This window comes from Filicampus tigris, chromosome 1, assembly GCF_054856515.1.
Source record: "Filicampus tigris isolate MCC_2025a chromosome 1, RoL_Ftig_1.0, whole genome shotgun sequence".
NCBI lineage: Eukaryota > Metazoa > Chordata > Actinopteri > Syngnathiformes > Syngnathidae > Filicampus > Filicampus tigris.
In genome coordinates, this window is record NC_141217.1 from 4,485,721 (window position 1) to 4,504,480 (window position 18,760).

The 18,760-nt window shown below is 41.7% G+C and overlaps 1 pseudogene; it reads left to right on the forward strand.

Annotated features, from left to right (window-relative positions):
* Positions 1-16,301: 16,301 nt before the first annotated feature.
* Positions 16,302-17,077, forward strand: LOC147152560 (uncharacterized; annotated as a pseudogene).
* Positions 17,078-18,760: the final 1,683 nt, after the last annotated feature.

Genomic DNA, 18,760 nt, shown 5'->3' on the forward strand with positions numbered 1-18,760 from the left:
ACGGAGACTTACTTCACGACACACAATTGAGAGGGGTCTTTTTGCAACGAAGCATCTCATCAATTCATATTAAATGATACAACGTAACCCAGCAAACCTTACTATTTTCACTCCTTATTGCTTAAAAAAAAGGCTGCAATCCGCAGACGGCCGTGTCACACACATTTCCGGCCGTGAAATCGTGCTTCATTTGAGTATTTGCTATTTTCAACACTTTAAATAGGCTGGGTTTGCATGAATTTGACCACATTTGGACGTCTGAGATTTTCGGCTGACAGTGACTATATATACACCGCTTATCCTCACAAGGGTCGTGCTGGAGCCTATCCCAGCTGACTTCGGGCAATAAGTGGGTTGCCAGCCAATCGCAGGGCACACAGAGACAAACAAACAGCCGCACTCACAATAACACCTAGAGGCAATTTAGAGTGTCCAATCAACCTACCATGCATGTTTTTGGAATGTGGGAGGAAACCAGAGTACCCGGAGAAAACCCACGCAGGCACGGGGAGAACATGCAAACTCCACACAGGGAGGCCAGAGCCGGGATCGAACCCACCACCTCTGAACTGTGAGGCGGACATGCTAACCAGTCAACCACCGTGCTGGAAACAAACACACACAAATAAAATACTTTGTTCAAATGTTGTGCAGTTTTGGTGTCGCTGGCTGTTTCCTGTGCTGCCTAACATCTCAGAGGAAGGCGAATGCTGAGCACCGAAATTGCACCAGGTCTGAAGAAAGAAATTAAAAACTTTAACTTCATAAGAAGACATGATACACGTTTTTGAGACAAATAACATACTTTAACGAATTGGATTATCTGTGTTGCAGTGACATTTGTGTGTTGTGTTATTCTAAGTTCTGTTGTTTCAGAGGTTCCTGAATGCATCACTCCACTCGCGGCATTGGAGGAGTGTGCGAGTGAGAGGAGTTAGCAGACGGCAAAGGACCAGAGATCCGTATGTACTTATGACGGGACTGATGTTGCACTGTAGTTGGCGTCGACTACAGCCCACATTAGCCGTGTTGGAATAATAAAAAGAGATAACTAAGATACGTCTGATGTCGTTTCTTTAGAAGACGCTACAATACACTTCAATTGGACACTTATAATTTATTTTAGCAAGCCGTAACGTAAGGATGAAACAGCCGCATGTGGCTCCTGATCCGTGGGTTGCTGACCCCTGCTCTAGACCATCTTTGAACTCACAAAGGGGCCTTAAACTCACAACCCAGGGGCCATTTGTGGCCCGCAGGATGATATTTTGCGTCCCCCTCTCTAGCAAGGGTCAAAGTTTAATGTAAGGGCAACCCCCACCTTTTCGTTGCCCTGGGAGTTTTGTGTATAGTGTTTTATCACTTGTGGGCGACGATATCTGAGACTCATGACCGCTTTCGGCGATACGTGACTTTGTAGTGACATCAAGTGGTAGGAAAAGAGATCCTATCGCCCAGTCCCAGTCATGTCTTTTTCAACACCTGTAATGAAAAAAGGCTGGTGACAAGAACAGTCAATTTCAATGAAAACAGGAGACGGAATGTTTTTTATTTTTTTCATTTTTTTTGAGCACGGGGACATCTCGACCTGTCTTGAATGCACAAAGAGAGTTGTGGCACTCAAGAAATCATATGTTGTGACTCAAGTAGAGGAGAATGAAAATTAGCAGGGAGATGAGAGAAAGGACCAGCTCACCAATCTTCACATATTCTGGAGAACTGTTCATGTTCTAAACTGTTATCAATAAAGATTGGATTAGTTGTACTTTTTTTAATACTTAAACATGTTTTTGTGGACTACTTGATACAGCCCAGACACAACATACGTTGAGTTTGAGAACCCTGGTTTCTGGACACTACATTGTCAATCACGGTCTCCAATTCTGCAGTTGCCTCACATTATCCTGAATCAGTTTTTGGACTTTTTTTAAATTGAATTTTTGAGGATTTTTGGCAAAGTGGTTTGTTTTATGAGTGTCGGCTGTTGATGATGCATGTGAAAATAATCTTGCAACATTACTTTACACAGATGCAGAAGAAATGAATTTCGTGTCAAATATGATATTTTTTTTAAGAAATGAGTGTCATGTGAAGATCGGGATTTGGACCCATACGCAGATATGACACTGACGTTGAAGAGTCTTTATCAACAAAAATACGAGGAACAACAGAGATCAGGACTTATATGAGAGTTTGCATCCTCACTCTAAGAAGGTTTGACGTACTGACAATGTGTCAATTTTGCACCACCTGGGGCCCGGAATGTAAAACAACAGTAACAAGGCAAAAAACAAAACAAAACCAAAAATAAAATCAATTAAATTTAAATATAAAATGACAAGAATTAAAGTAATTAAACAGACACAAAAGAATGATGAAAACATGAAACTAAATTCTAAAGCAAAACCAAAATCAAGAACAGATCGGAGAAGGCCATAGAAGAGGTTCCTGGCGGAATCAGTCCGGTGGGCGTCCAGGGGGCCGGACGAGAGGGTCGTGGCAGGACCAATCTGGTGGGCGACCCGAAGGCCAGACAAGAGGGTCGTGGCGGGGACAATTTAGTGGCCCTCCCGAAGGCCAGACAAGTGGTTTTTGACGGGGCCAGTCCGGTGGGCATCCAGGAGGCCTGACGAGAGGGTCATGGCAGGACCAGTCTGGTGGGCGACCCGGAGACCAGACGAGAGGGTCTTGGCGGGGCCAGTCCGGTGGGCGCCCAGGGGACCACACAGGGGATGAAGGTAGCCTCAGGCCTTGCGCCGGTGTAGCAGAATCCAAGAGCAGCCGCAGAGGTTGCGCCGCCTGAGCCAAGTCAGAGGGCAGCCGAAGGCCTTGCACCGCTGGAGCAGAATCAGAGGGCAGTCGAAGGCCTTGCGCCATCGTAGCAGAATCCAAGGGCAGCCGCAGAGGTTGCGCTGCTGGATCCGTCATAGCAGAATCCTAGGGCAGCTGCAGAGGTTGCGTCGCCGGAACTGAGTCAAAGAGCAACCGAAGACCTTGCGCCGATGGAGCAGAATCAGAGAGCAGCCGAAGGCCTTGCGCCATCGTAGCAGAATTCAAGGGCAGCCACAAAGGTTGTGCCGCCGGAGCAGAGTCAGAGGGCAGCCAAAGGCCTTGCGCTGCCGAGCAGAATTAGAGGGCAGCCGAAGGCCTTGCGCCATCGTAGCAGAATCCAAGGGCAACTGCAGAGATTGTGCTGACGTAGCCGTCATAGCAGAAACCAAGAGCAGGCGCAGAGGTTGCGCCACCAGAGCAGAGTCAGAGGGCAGCAGAAGACCTTGTCCTGCTGAAGTAGGATCGGAAGGAGGCTGCAAATCCGCTGCTCCGCTGGGGGATGTGTCAGAGTCTGGTGGTGCTGAGGAGCTAGGATGGGGGCTTGCATTTGCTGAGGTACCGGGAAGTCATCCTGGCACTGCAGAGTAACCGGCATGGGAGCCTGTAGTTGTCGAGGTACCGGGAAGAGGGCATGGCACTGCTGAGGCATCGGGTGCACAGGAGCCGGCATGGGAGCCTGTAGTTGCCAGGGTGCCGGGATGGGGGCACGTTCTTCAAATTAAGGCTCCCCGACCCGATCAAAGCTACGCTCCAGCCCGCTAATTTGAAGGTTCCCCCGACCCGGTCAGCTGTTTTTAGACACGTCACGTGAAAGCGGTGACGGCTCCGAGGAAGGCTGCAGTGACAACCGAAACTGTCAGCAAGGTAAGAGAGTTTTCTCTTCAGGTAGATCATTGTCATTGCCGCAACAAAATAAACTTGAAATATCACTTAACAAATAAGAAGACAAGATGAACATTATTGGATTACCACAGTAATTTATTATCACAGTATTGGAGGCATATGAAATTTAAGGGAAAATGCTACAATGTAATGAAAATTTAATTGCCACGAATGTTAACCTTTGCACACAACTATGAAAAAGTCAAATAAACGACACTGTTAAATATAGATAAATAAACACTTCTTTAAACAAACTGTGCAAAGTGTTTTATTTACAGTTAGAATCAATATCTCTTCACTTCAGGCTTGAAAATCAATATACAGTGCAAACATGTCTCACCAATTATTTCAAAAGATGTAAGTAGAGCAAAGTATTGTGTAAATATAGAAAACAGAAAAAAATAGTTGAAGTTGTCAAAACATCTGTGACATGAAACAAACCTGTTGCCAAGTCCAGTCATTCCTATATGTAGCATTATTAGTCCATCTATGAAAAAAATACCCTTTTCAAACACTTAAAATATAACTTGTCTCCTTCCCTATTTTATGAACAATTACTTCTAACGCTGTCACACTTTTTTTTCAATTGTCCCTTTTTTTTTTGAAAATCAGTGCATGGCGTTCAACCCAAACATATTTTTTCCAGAATATGTTCTATGCAGGCCAACTAGTTGAAGCAAAGCATTCACTGCAAAAATCAGTTATCTAACCTAGACTTCGAATCTTATATCAAGCCAAAAAGTCTTTCTGATCTTGTTTTGACAATAATATACTATGCAAGAGCAGAATTTGTAAGGTTATCAATGCTGCTTCAGATTATTTGTCTTTTATTTCTTACTTAGCATTTAGATCCTAAAATGTGTTCATTTACATGCAAAATAAGATAAATTACTGTCTGAGTCTCAGTTTGATGCTATAGTTGATGTTTTCAGAGAACCTTTAGCTGTAAAAACTCGTTTCAAGAACTTCCTAGTAACTATTAAGTGGTGTACCAATATCAACATGCTTCATTTACACTTTTTGTTGCACTTCAGTGTGGCACGTCCGCCTCACAGCGCAGAGGTTGTGTGTTCAAATCTGGCCTCGGCCTTCCTGTGTAGGTTTTGCATGTTCTACCTGTACCTGTGTGGGTGCTGCGTAAATGTGTTACCCTACTAAGTCCAAGTGCTCTGCCTTGCCCACCCCCATTCCACAAACATGCATGATAGGTTAGCTTCAGTTTTATTTTACCTAATATAGTACTTAAAAATAGTGTTTCACCACTTATTTTAAGGTATTTCTCTCTTTTCAAAAGCCAAGATAATTTTTCTTATTTCAAGAAATCTTACCAAGTGTAATTATCTTAGTGCACTGGCAGATAATTTCACTTGTTTTTAGTCTGAATTCTCTCAAAACAAGTATTTATTTCTTGAATTTAGTTCATTTTTGCAGTGTGATAAATATTGCGTTTTTGGAATAAGAGTTAATCCACCCATTTTTAGCCAAGTCAGGGGGCTGAAAACGGGTGGATTTTGCTGCTCAACTCATATTCAACAAATGAAATATTAATCAGAATGCCGTGTTTCAAGTAGTCTAGAACATAGAACATATTCTTGAATAAAATATGTTTGGGTTGACTTCCCCTTTAAAGACGTTCTGAGACACGATGGCAAAAGATGAAATGTGAAACTACTGCGCATGCTCCTCATTTGGTTATTTGTTAGTTAAAATTACAAAGTTTTGATGATGTAAGCAAACGTACGTAGATGGGCCGTGACAGGTGAAGGGATTGGTCGGATCTCAAATCCCTTCCCACTGCCTTCACTGTATGAAATGACTGTGTCCCGGCAACAAGAGAAATGGAATGAGGCTTCAAGCCTCTGTAACCTGAGGAATGAGAAAATGAGGAATGCCTGTGTAGCACTGTTCTCAAGTTGACAGCTATTTTTCACTTCTGAGAGGCTGGTCACTCATTGTGTCGTATAGACTGGAAGTACACTGGCGTCGTCTAATACCGTGATTTCCCACAGCACCATTGTGAGAATTATGATACGGAAATAACCACAATATTTACAATAACCTTTTGCTTCTCCGTGCTGTACCGAGACACATATCGAATTATCTTTTATTGGAGAGATACATCTCTCTTTGAAGGCTACATTTACAGTACTGACAAGTTCATCCATATTGTAAAATGACAGAAAGAAACTCACTGTAATTTGACTCAACACGGGAAACCTCACCCCGCCCGGACACGGACAGGATTGACAGATTGTCAGCTCTTTCTATATATATATATATATGTATATATATATATATATATATATATATATATATATATACAGAGAGAGAGAGAGAGAGAGAGATAGATAGAGAGAGAGAGCGGGACAGAGAGAGAGAGAGACAGATAAATTTAGGAGGAACTACTTTTTTACATATGTCCTCATAGGATTTAACTTTCTCCTCTTAATATTTTTTTATTAAGAAACTGCATTTACTTGGGTTGTCTGTGTGATGTATCAAACTGAGTTTAATAATCTGAGATGTTTTATCTTGAATAATATGCAAAAAAAAAACAGGATTCGGAAAGGGAAAAAATACTTATATCTAATCCTAATATCACAACACTGTATATTGAGGCATAGTAAATTACAATTACAGTACATTTAAAACTTATCTTGCATCAAGGCAGCTTATAAATTTACTGAAGTGTACTTCAGATCATAGGCATACTGTACCTAGAACTTTTTCAGTGGCGTGGCCATAAAACGACACGTGTGCAGTGTGCATGTGTGTGTTCACATTCACACATCCATCCGTCCATCCATCCATGATCCGAACCGCTTATCCAACCTTACAATTCAAAACGATGCTGTTTACTTTGGTTTGTTCCTGCTTGTATTAGGGGTTGTGTTGGGCAAGATTGCTATACAGTATGAGTGAATTTTACTGCATCTAACCATGGGTTAAAAACTAGCAAGCCTAGTTTACTGTGTTTGGGAATTTGGCAGACCGCGGTGGACCATGCCGGCGTCCTTTTACATGCCTCCAGCACATCTGACACTTCGGTGGCTGAAAGTAGACTAAATTTTAGACCAGCTGAAAGCAGGCGGCGGATGTCATCGTATTTCATTGACAAATATGGCAACAGCGTGCATTGAACGCTCTGAATCATTGTAGAAATCATTATCCTTAAACACATTTTTATTATCATCTCTAGTATATTTTGAAAATCACCTCCTTGGCTGCAGCACAGCTATGGAGGCTGGGGAAGGGGGGTTCCACACACAGACATGAACGATCGGGTTGGAAGGCGGTCTCCAAGTGCCCGTTTCACAGCGGTGATCTGCTTACAGTTCTTTACTTACATACTTTGCGTATACTTCGATCTTCTGCATGGAGTCTATTTCTGCTTCTGCAATGTCAAAGACTGTGATTTTAGAGGGAATGAGAAGAGCCGCTTCAATTGGTCACTCATCAGTTTCTAACTGCGCACGTCTACAAAAAGAGCAAAAGAAAGAAAACTCCACCCATGCGCACCGCGCTTTGCGCTTGACTTGCGCTGGCACAAAAATAGGGCCCTTAGTGTTTGTTCTCTTGAAATTGTGGCTTCATGGTATTTATGTATGACAGGATTTAAGGGAAAGTAAACCTTCTAAATCCAAAATCTCAAGATAACTTGTAGAGCTAAAAAGGGAAATCAAAACACATAAATTGATCCTGAAACACGAGGCACCGAAGGCATCTGCAGACACGCCTCTTGTCAAAGGTCTGTCTTGACTAAGTTGCAAATCATATAAATACTGCAGATATACAACATGGAAATACGTTTCATTTTTGGCTACATTCATATTCAATGGTAGTCCAAAACAACTTGTGAACAGTGAATAGCAGCACCCAATCAGCTAAATAGTGCGAGTGACTTAGTTCTAAGAACTAGTGTTCCTTTGTATGGATTTAGTGCACTATTAAGTGCCTGACTTGAGTCTCCTTCATTAGTGTCACAAATTCCCTGGAGAAAATAAAACGGTTAAGGCTCAATAGTAATTAGTGGTCATACAAAGCCCAAATTCCTCCACTTATGCACGTGCTCTTAAGTACAAACACACACATTCAATTGTACATGCTGCATTAGGCTTCCCCCGGGAGCCAAATAAAAGTCCAACATTAAGATACAGTCATCATTGTTTTGCACGGACAAATGTGTGATGGAGACCAGGCAAAGCCCGAAACACAACTTCTGCTCACTTTTATGGACCTTGTAATTAGTGTCTGGTACCCGGGGCGTGGGGTCATTACAACAGTGGTAGGCATTGTGAAAAACAAAACAAAAAAACAAACAAAAAAACCCATCTCGCGGCAACAAGTAATCTGTGAAAATCAGACAAACCCCTCTAAATGTATCTTTAGGTTAAATGCAAAAGTGAACAAACGATATTTTACATTCGAATGTATGGAACACATGCCCTAAATTGTGTTGCAATGTCACTTGTCAGTTCTTTATGCGCCATATAATTTTTTTTATAGCCATAGGTAAAATTCATGGCTACATACAACTTCTTCAATTTCTATGAAAAATATATATATGCTTTAGTTAAAACAAGAATCACTTAATCATCCACGCTGTACACAACTCCCCTGAGGTTTGTGGTGCAGCAGTTATTTGCTCCCGATAGTCCTTCAGAGACATTTTGTGATCCCCTACATGACTCTTTTGTTGTATTCAATATTGCTTTTAACCACACCAAGTGTCCTTTCCTACTTTAAACTAAAATCTGATGTCATTCATTGGGCATTTCATTTCCATAGAAACATCAACAGGAAATGTAAAAGCATCAGAATGCTAGTTGGCTTAATAATAAAAATGTGTAATCCATTTTACCTTTATATATAAATATAAATGAAAAGAAATAAAGGATTTAAAAAAAAAACTGTCCCAAAAAACATGACTTTAAAAAACCAACAAAATGCATAAATGAAAATTACAAAATATATTGTGACATTTTTCAGTAGTTTACATTTTTCTCTGACTTGCTATGTGAAATTAGATCTCTTTCTGGGAAGAAGCCAAAACATTTTTTCAAGATTACAAACACATTCTTCAAGACAGTTTTTTTCTGGTAAATCATTTCCCATATGATTTTTACGATTGTAATAAAGCAAACGTAATTGCCACTTCTCATACTAAATGGAAACGATTACTTCCTACCGACTTTTCTGAACTCATTTACAGGACCAAAATGCTGTCTGTCCTGTTTTTGCGTGTGATTATAATCCACCCTCTGTTGCGCCTTGCCTTGGCCACTCTTGAAACATTTGTTTGCTAACATTCAAAAACTTTGTGTTTGGTTTGAAAAAAAATAATAATAGTTTGATAATGTGGATGCTTTGTCAAACACCAGCAAACAGCAAACTTGTTTCAAATTGTTTGGACATATTTTTCAATACATGTTTGCTGGAGTTTTGCAAAACCCAGCCAGCTATGAAGCTAAATTTTGTGCCAAAGTAACTTGTCGTTGTACAATGGAAATGTAATAAATTTGTCATTGAAGAAAAAGTAACTTGTAGGTGTCAAAAATATTTTTTTATTTGTTGCACAAAAAAGGGTACTTTATAAAAAATTTAATATGAATTTGTAGCTGCAGAAATAATAACTTGGACCTGTAAAAAATAGATTTGTAGTTGTAGAAATAATAACTTGTACCTGTAAAAAATAGATTTGTAGTTAAAGAAAAAAATGACTTGTAAGTGTGGAAAATAATTTTGTAGTTGAAGCAAAATTAAACTTGGAATTGTGTGGAAAAAAAATATTTCTACGTGTAGAAATGGCAACTTGTATTCGAAGATGTTTCCTGCCCTACGGACATGTGACTTTTGCCCCAAACATCTCGGTAGATAGGAGCAAAACCATTTTGTACTTGTGTAGATAGCTCATTTGTACTTCAACTCTTATGGCACTTTTTCATTAGGCCCAAACAACCCCACACCGCACGACACCGCTATGCCCGGCACCACACCACACGGCCTCTGTTGCTTTTTCATTACAAGAGGCACATGGTGGGATGGGGGTGGGATCAAGTGAACAGTGCAAGCTTGCGCTGCAGTATTGACACTTCCAGAGTGTCATAACATTTCCCAAGTGGCGAGGCGAGGCCAGTGTTTTGGGGGCGATTCAAAATATGAGTTGCCATTGCATGATATGGCGACGTCATAAAGGCTCAATTAAAGACTGTGCAGTCAAAAGTATGACCCGAGCGCTGGTTTAATGAGAGAACTCGTGCAGCTAAACAGGAATGCCACGTGGGTTCAATCCCGGCTCCGGCCTCCCTGTGTGGAGTTTGCATGTTCTCACCGTGCCTGCGTGGGTTTCCTCCGGGTACTCCGGTTTCCTCCCACATTCCAAAAAACGTGCATGGTAAGTTGATTGGACTGTCTAAATTGCCCCTAGGTGTGATTGTGAGTGCGGATGTTTGTCTCTGTGTGCCCTGCGATTGGCTGGCAACCAATTCAGGGTGTCCCCCGCCTACTGCCCAAAGACAGCTGGGATAGGCTCCAGCATGCCCGCGACCCTTGTGAGGATAAGCGGTATGGATAATGAATGAATGAATGAATGACTGATTTCTACTCCGTGTACTGCACTTTAGCCTGCAGCAATGGTTGTTTTAAAGTGCTACAAAGTTGAGGTGAGTTTAAAAATTATGGCACTGCTGCGGAGCGAGCAGTACCACTAGTTGTGGTACATGTGAAGCAAGAAGCCCATATTATCGCTGGGTCCATGACTGGTCAGTACGTTCTGTCATGTGAAGAGCAGAATTTTGACCCAGAAGCAGACATGAGACAGAAATTGAAAAGTAAAAGTCTTTATCAATGAAAAAAACAAACTAACTAAAGAGAGCAGGGCTGAATGCAGGAGACATGGAAGAGGGTTGACATTCTGACTCGACGAAACCTTGAGGTGCTGACAAAGTGTCGCTGAGTAATTCGAATTTAAATACTGTAAGACATCAGGCAAAGGAACAAAGCAAAAAAGGACAATTGCAACTGCATAGCAACTGATGCGTCAAGATACATCAAGGAACAACCAGTTACAACAGTCCTTGGCCATCCACAGAAAGTTCTTATATCCTTTTTTTTTGTTTAATCTGAGGACTGTAGGTACTGTAATTTCCAGACTACAAAAACGCACCAGATTAAAATTTGCAACAGATAAATGTAGACATATAAACAAATTGGTACTTAATTTGACAGCTTCATATTAATAGCCGCGGGTGTCCACATTATAACTTGGGATATTTGCTAAGAAAGAAGTAACACAGATGGATTTTTAAAAAACTTTTATTTACCTTAAACACCAGTAGATGCTTTTTCCCCTCAAACAAAGCCAAACGCAGCTAGTTACACAATAGCATGGGCGTAGATGGTACTTGGGCGGGGGGCGATGTTCCCCCGACTTTGAGAAAAGACCTCGATCAGTCTCCCTTCCTCCCTTCCTCTCTCCCCCATCAACTTTTGCTTGTAAGGTATGGCGTTAGATTGATGCCACAATTACATCAGCGTAATGTCAAATACCGCCTACAAAATTATGTTTCACGTGGAAGTAATGTAAAATACTACGTACAAAAGTATTTCGCATGTATGTAATGTGAAATACCGCGTACAAAAGAATATTTTGTGCGTTCAAAAATGTGTTTCGCGTGTACAAAACCGTCCACATGCACGCACAAGATTGTTTTTTACGCTTGCTTCTTCTCTCTTCTACGCGTACAATACGCTGAGGACAAGAACTATTTAAAAAGGGATGGACTAAGCAAGGATGGACGTAGGTTTTCGGCCGTCGCTCTTATCGTCCCTAATCGGGTCAAGTACCGGCTGACGTGTTGTGTTGGGTTCTTTTAAAAAGTAAGACTGCCTGCACAACACTGGAGTGCTCTTTTTCAGCACTTTTCTTTTCTCTTTGCCCAGCTCTGCTGTCAACATTAAATATTCCCAAATTTTTGAAGTCCTTCATAAAAACAGACATTGTGTTGAATCAAAATAAAACATTTTCCAAACGTCTGTTTTTACTTTGGAACACAATGATCAACATTTTTGCCCATTTTCTGACATGTTGTGGCTCAAACCAGTAACTGATGTTGCCTCTAATATTCCATGCCCAAAACCCAAGATCATATGTTCCATGATCTGTTATCTGATATGTTGCAAAAACAATTCAAACCACCTATACCTGTATATTAAAATAGTACATATGATTGATCAGATTTGTAACACAAATAAAATCAGCCCTAGTTTGTTATTTTTATTTTAGCACACAGGTCATTTTAAGCATAATTAATTTAGTCTCCATACAATATGCATCAATGTGGTTCCACATTGTCCACTTATAAGTATAAGTATAGGTATTATAAGTATATTAATTATATCATGCACACAAAAAAATTGAGTCACGAGACCTCTGAATTTCGAGAAAGCCTCATTTGAGGGGCTCGTAAACTACACCCATATTTGGACTTCCTGAATGGAGTGGTCCGCATGTCGCCTGCAGCGTCACATCAGTGGTCAGTGTGAGTGTATGTGTGTCAATGTATGCTTCAAACTATAGTACAACCACCGAGTGTGCACCCTCGTTCGCACGACTGAAACTGTAAGGGAAGTGGGAATGGTATGGTGTCCTGTTTGTAGATTAAACTGGGGTGGAAAATGGAGGTCCTCAGGATTCATTCATAGTCGCATGATCGCCAGATGTAACCCTGTACTTTTGTTGTCACAAGGGAACATGTTCAAAATGTCCTTGCAACCCAAAAAAATCACTAAAACTGTTGGCAAACGTCTGATGCATTTTTGGCAAATGTTTTTTGAACGTTTGCGACCTTCTACGAGCCCTAAGGAACGCAAATTGTTCTACCTTCACCGAGAAGGTAGAACAATTTGCCCCTCAGTGGAATAGGGGCTTTAGAGCAGAGGTCGCCAACCACCGGGCCACAGCCCGGCAATGGGAACCAACCTTGGATCGAGCCGTGGTGGGCCGCACTGATTGAAGAAAAAAAAAAAAAAAACTTACAGTACTCACAGTACTTCTTAATGCATGTCAAGTTGTCTCCGTCTTGTAATGCTAATATTAAATGCACAAATTAGTGAAATTAGTAAAATAAATAGACATATTTGGAAAGTTTATTTGCAATGGGGAAAAGGACCAGTCGGAATTCAACACGAGTCTATGCCCAAGAAGAAAAAGAAAGGTACATTTCACAGACAATACCAGGAGACCTACTTGAAATACAGATTAACAACCACAATTGATTCCCACGCACAAAGTAATCCCGCTCTGCACAGTATGCGCAGAGTCAACATGCAGACTTCAGAACTGATTCGCCAACGAATCTAAGTGCCTTGAGAGCGTCATACTTTCCGCTAACCACATTTTTAAGGCTAGAAAAAAACCACACGCCTGAACTCCCAAACCCCGCCTCGGACGGCGAATAGTTACAGGGCAGTGAAGAGAATGGACTTGTATGAACCGGTCCATGGCAGAAAAAAGGTTGGGGACCACTGCTTTAGAGAGAACATTGCCAGTAATTTAAATTTAATTAATCTGTTTGTGCATGTTCTACATTGCCGAATTGAAATGATGTCCTGTGTTTGAAAGGGCTGGAAATCCAAACTTGTTTTTCTTTTAATCAGATTAATCGATCAATTGACACACTAATCCACAGATTAATTGATTATTAAAATATCCATTAGTTGCAGCTCTAGTGTGGACGCCCAGCCCAGAGTAATTTCTGTTCAGCGATGTGAAGCCAACTATGTTCCATATTCAACAGTTCTTGGCGTAGGAACTAATAAATTCATGATTTAGGTTGTACTAATGTCACAATTTGCCTGAGTTCTCCAAACTACCTTAAATCTCAGTTTTATAAAACTGTCCATTAAGTCACAGTACATTATATTTAGTTGACATCTGCAAACAAGGATGAATGCAGGTATATATGTTGGGTCTCCTGGTCTCTATACTGATGAAGGTTGCTCCACAACATTCCCCTTTGGGCTGAGCCCAAAATGATTGCATGCAGAAAGGAGATTATCTCGGAACACTGAATTATAAACCACATTCTCATCCTGGGGAAGGACTCTGTGACCACAGTGGTCAGACAGGAAATTGTAGCCATCATGTCTATAGGACCCTAAGTGAAAGTAATGTTTTATTTTCTTTGGTTTAGTCATTCGAGGTTCAGTTTATTTTTAAATTGAAAGTACACTATTCTTTGAGAGGTCTTGCATTTTTCTTGTCTCTATAAATGTTGAGTTTGGATCATAATGTATTTAATCATTTGTTTAATACCTTAAAACCTTGACAAATCATATTTGTAAAATTATTAAAAAACTTATTTGTACATCGCATTTGTGTTCTGATTATCAAGACAATTCTTCATGTAATCGTCTTTGAAACTAAAAGAAGTCATCAGATAATTAAATGAAGCTGCTGCACATCCTAGAATGTTGCCTGCATTTGTTGGAACTTGTACAACATTTTTGAAAAAAATGACTTAAGCAGAGAAATGCAATTCTATATAATTGCAAATACTATTATATACAGTATATCTTATCTTTTTTAAAGATTAAAGGGAACTTTCGGTGAACTGTAATGTATTTCACCCAATTCATACAAATTATTTGAACCAGTTTTTATACCGTTAATTCATTTCACTGTCCCAGCTGATTTATGGTGGGAGGTAGGGTACACCATGAACTGCTCTGTCAATTACAACCAGTCACAGTCACATTCCCAACTATGGACAACTTACAGTCACTTGTTACTAATGCGATATGTTTTTTTTTTCTTTTTAAGATGTTGATAGCTAAAAATGGTATAATCACGTTAGTGACTTGGTTTGTGCTTAAACAATAATGCTCAATAAAGATGAAGTAAAGTGAAGAGGAGGTGTGTACTGCTTGCGAGTTTCCTGTAGAGTGCTGATGCAGGTTCCAAGAAACATCAGTTGGAAATAACCGTTGCTACGAAGCAGTTCTGCAAAACCACAAGTCAACCACCTTCAACTGAGGCCGTGGCAACGACCATCATTCTGCATGACAACAAGGATGTCAGTGGACTGTGGACCAACCAGACGAAGACATCTTTACACTTTCATTTGATGCAATGTATAAAGGCTGGGTCTAGAAATAGAATCGTGTCGTTCCGGTCTACAGCATCTCTGCTAAGGCTAAGATAGGCATAGTGGGTGACCCAGAGCTCTGAAATATGTATAGACTCCTCTGTCAGGATAAACTGGTTAGCTTTTAACACGTCGTCGTAATCGTAGTCCTTTCTCAGAAACGATCACGCTTGGAACCTTGAGATTTAACAGATGATTCAAAAACACAAGGGTCCCTCTAATTGGTGACCCCAACGTGATGAGAAAGGACATTGGATAAAAGGACAGAGGAATGGACAGGGATTCGGTTGGAATGCAATCTTCCCGGTGCACCGACAAAACGAGGTAAACAGAAGCCTGTTTGATTATATCACGAATTCTGCACATTGGAAATTGTGAAATTTGGGAGATTTGTGGTACAATTGTTTCATTGTCAATAGGTATTAAGATGATGTGTTGTTGTTGTCTTGTTGTAAAGACAGGGTAACAAGGGACCTGACAGACCAGGGTAACAGGACCTGGCAAAAGTAGGGTAACAAGGTACCTACTAGTTTGTTGTAAAGTCAGGGTAACAGAGGACCTGGCGAAAGTAGGGTAACGAGGTTCCTACTAGTCCCGTCGTAGACTGACTTGAAATCGGATGCGATTTCATACTATGACGTTTCATTACACATTGGGGATTTTGGGACCCCCAAAAACTGATTAGAATGTCAGGGTAACAGAGGACCTGACTGACCAGGGTAACAAAGGACCTGGCAAAAGTAGAATAAAAAACAAAGTTCCTACTTGTTTGTTGTAAAGCCAGGGTAACAGAGGACCTGGCCTGATTTGTTTTAATTGGATTTGTTTTGATTTAATTTAATTTGTTTTTATGTGTTTTGATTTGATCTAGAATAAGATGAGTGTGCCACCAAAATCCTGGGGTGTAAATTGGACAGTCGAGTGTACAAGTAATGAACGTGATATGTTTCACAATGATTATCAGAAGTCATTGGAGGATTTGTGGATCGAAATAGAAGGTCGGTTGTTGGCTGGTATCGAAAGGAAGATAGAAAGGCAGAAATATATGTTGGTTCATGAAGCAGTTGATTTTCAGAAGGAAGAAAGAGATTTTATTCGGAGGGGAAAAGAAATGAAGGATAAACTTGCCATTGTAGGGTGGATGGAGAAAAGAGATTTGAATAAGAAATTAGAAGAGAATGAAAAATTGAGGTGAAATGTTCATGAGATTTGTGTGGTGTCCACTGCCATTGCAGCTGTTCAATGCTGATTCAATTACGGACCTTCCCGAAAACGGCCCTCCAGTAACTTCCCTTTATCCAGCTTTACCCAAGTCTACAAGGTGGGTTAATATATCAAGAATTGTCTTTGAAAGATCTTGAGTTTTTACAGAAGCGGCTACTCGGACTGGCTGCTGGCGGTAAAACATGGATCCAGGCGTTGAAAAAGCTGACGGATGGCATGAGCCTGGCGTGTGGTGATGTAGTGAGATTGATTTGTGCCTGTTGCATTTGGGTTCACCAATTGGATTATATTTTGACATGGTCTGATTTGAATAATGTCAAATCTAAAATTTGATTTGCTCCTTTTGCTCCTCCAGTGTTCACGGTCATTCGTGACATGTTCCCTTCCTCCTCGCCGACGGTGCCGAAGCTCCCAGACTTCAAACATCCCATGGATCCAAGTTCTCATCTCGAAAATTGCACAAGTATTTGGACAGTAAGACAGGGTCACACCCCTCCCGTGTAAGGGAGGCGAGTGTTATTTATAGAATTGCTTTGCTTGACACACTGCCAGCTGAAATTAAATCTGAACTTTTGAAAGACGGTGACCTCATGGAAGGGGGCGATAGGTCCTTTAACTACCGATTCCATGTGTCTCACCATTTGAAACTTTTTGTTGACAGACACCACAAAGCATCAGAAGTAACTTTTGAAGTTACAATTGGCCGACAAGTGGCCACTAACAACAAACAAGAAGGAAAAAGGAAAAAAAAATTGAAAGCAGAAAAGCAGATGTGGATGGTGCAGGGTTCGAAGAGGGAACGAGGCGGGAGTTGTGGTAGGGGTTACACTAACGGAGGCAGGGGAAGCGCTTGCCAACCTCCACCGGGCCAAGCATGCTTCAACTTTGGTCAGTGTGGACACTGGTACTGTCAATGTACTGCTCCCCCACTGCAATGCAAATGCAACCTCCACTTTCCGCATCCAAGCACTCAGGGAAGACGACCACCTTAATGGGCTTTACAGGGGTGCCCATGAGTCTGCGGATTTCGACACCATTAAAGACTGAAATTGCTGGACAAACACATGAACTACAGTTTGTCCTGACAAAAGGGGGAGCTCCAGTGAACCTGATGGGCAGAGATCTGCTTTTCAAAACCGCGGCTACCATCCTTTGCAGTCCAGATGGACTGACAACACAGTTGGGACCGTGATGAACTGTGGACAGAAATTGTCCGCCAGATGGAACATGATGCAACATGAACTCCCAGAAGCGACTGACATTTATTGGGCCCGCCTTCAACCAGAAACAAAGGTGGGAGGCGGCGTCTACTCGGCCTTCCTGCGGTGGAAGCCCTGGATCGACTATCTTGCCTCCTACAGCCCTCCGATCGACCCTCTCCATCTCACACTGTACTATGGCAGAAATTATGATTTGGTTTACAGAGAAGCCTTTGAGTCAGTGCAGGGTGAAACTTGGATGCTCCACAGTACAGATATTTACATAGGGAAACAAGGAGTGACGGCTGCCTCCACCTTGACAAAAGACCAGAGTGAGTGGTTTATGATGAGTTTGACATCTTTTCCACACATTTCACTTGCACTTGCACTAGGTCATGAAGCCCGAGAACTGGGACCCGTGGTAAGGAAATGCCATTTGGCGAACGATTGGTAACAAGGTCAAATACCCAATGTGTTGTACTCTCCTAGTACTGTGTTTTGTACTTTTTTTTGTTTTTGTATTTGTATCGACGAGGCGGCGGGGGGGGGGGGGGGGGGGGGTGCTGGAGCATGTGACACTGACGTGATTCCAAGGCAGAGAGCTCTCCATGAGGCGACCATGAGGACGCCGAAGAGCTGCTGAATTCGCTGCCGGACTCACTGAGGTCTGATGGTTGTAAGTTACAATACACGCGGCTTCCCCAGGGCTGGAAACTCAGTCCTGGGATTTTCAATCAGTGTTTGCGAGAACAATTGGCCGATATGGATTTACCAGGGGGCTCTTGGTTGATCCAGTATGTCGATGATTTGCAACACACACTGTGTTGTCCCGACTTGATGACTTGGGGTTTAAGGTGTCTAAAAAGAAACTTCAATGTTGCAGACGACAAGTGACATTTTTGGGGAGGGTGATCTCAGGGAAGGGCTCGACCCTGAGTAACTCACACCGTTCCTCCATTCTGACTTATTCCCGACCAACTAATGTTAAGGAAATGCTTTCTTTTTTGGGTCTGTGTGGCCATTCCCGTGGCTTCATCCCTGAATTCGCAGTGAGGACACAAGCCTTGCGTGATCTAGTTAGGATTAAACGCATGCATATCCTTCATGCTGAATTAGATTGGACAGACGGCACTGAGAAGTTGTTCACCGAAGTTAAGAGAGATTTGGCCGCAGCGAGCCACCTTGCCCAACCTGACTATGACCTGCCTTTTCATCTAGATGTTTCAGTGACCGAGGGAAAAGCCAATGGGGTCTTGTTCCAGAAGGTGGGTGGTAACAGACGTGTCCTGCTTTACGTCAGCGCCTCTTTGGACAAAGTAGGAGCGAGACAACCTACTTGCACTGTATGTGCCGTGGACGCGGTCACATGCATTAATAAGAATACACACATTGTCACGGGACACCAACTTTTTATTCTCACTCAACATGGGGTGACAGCATTTGTGGCCTCAGCAGCGTTCACGATGTCACCATTGC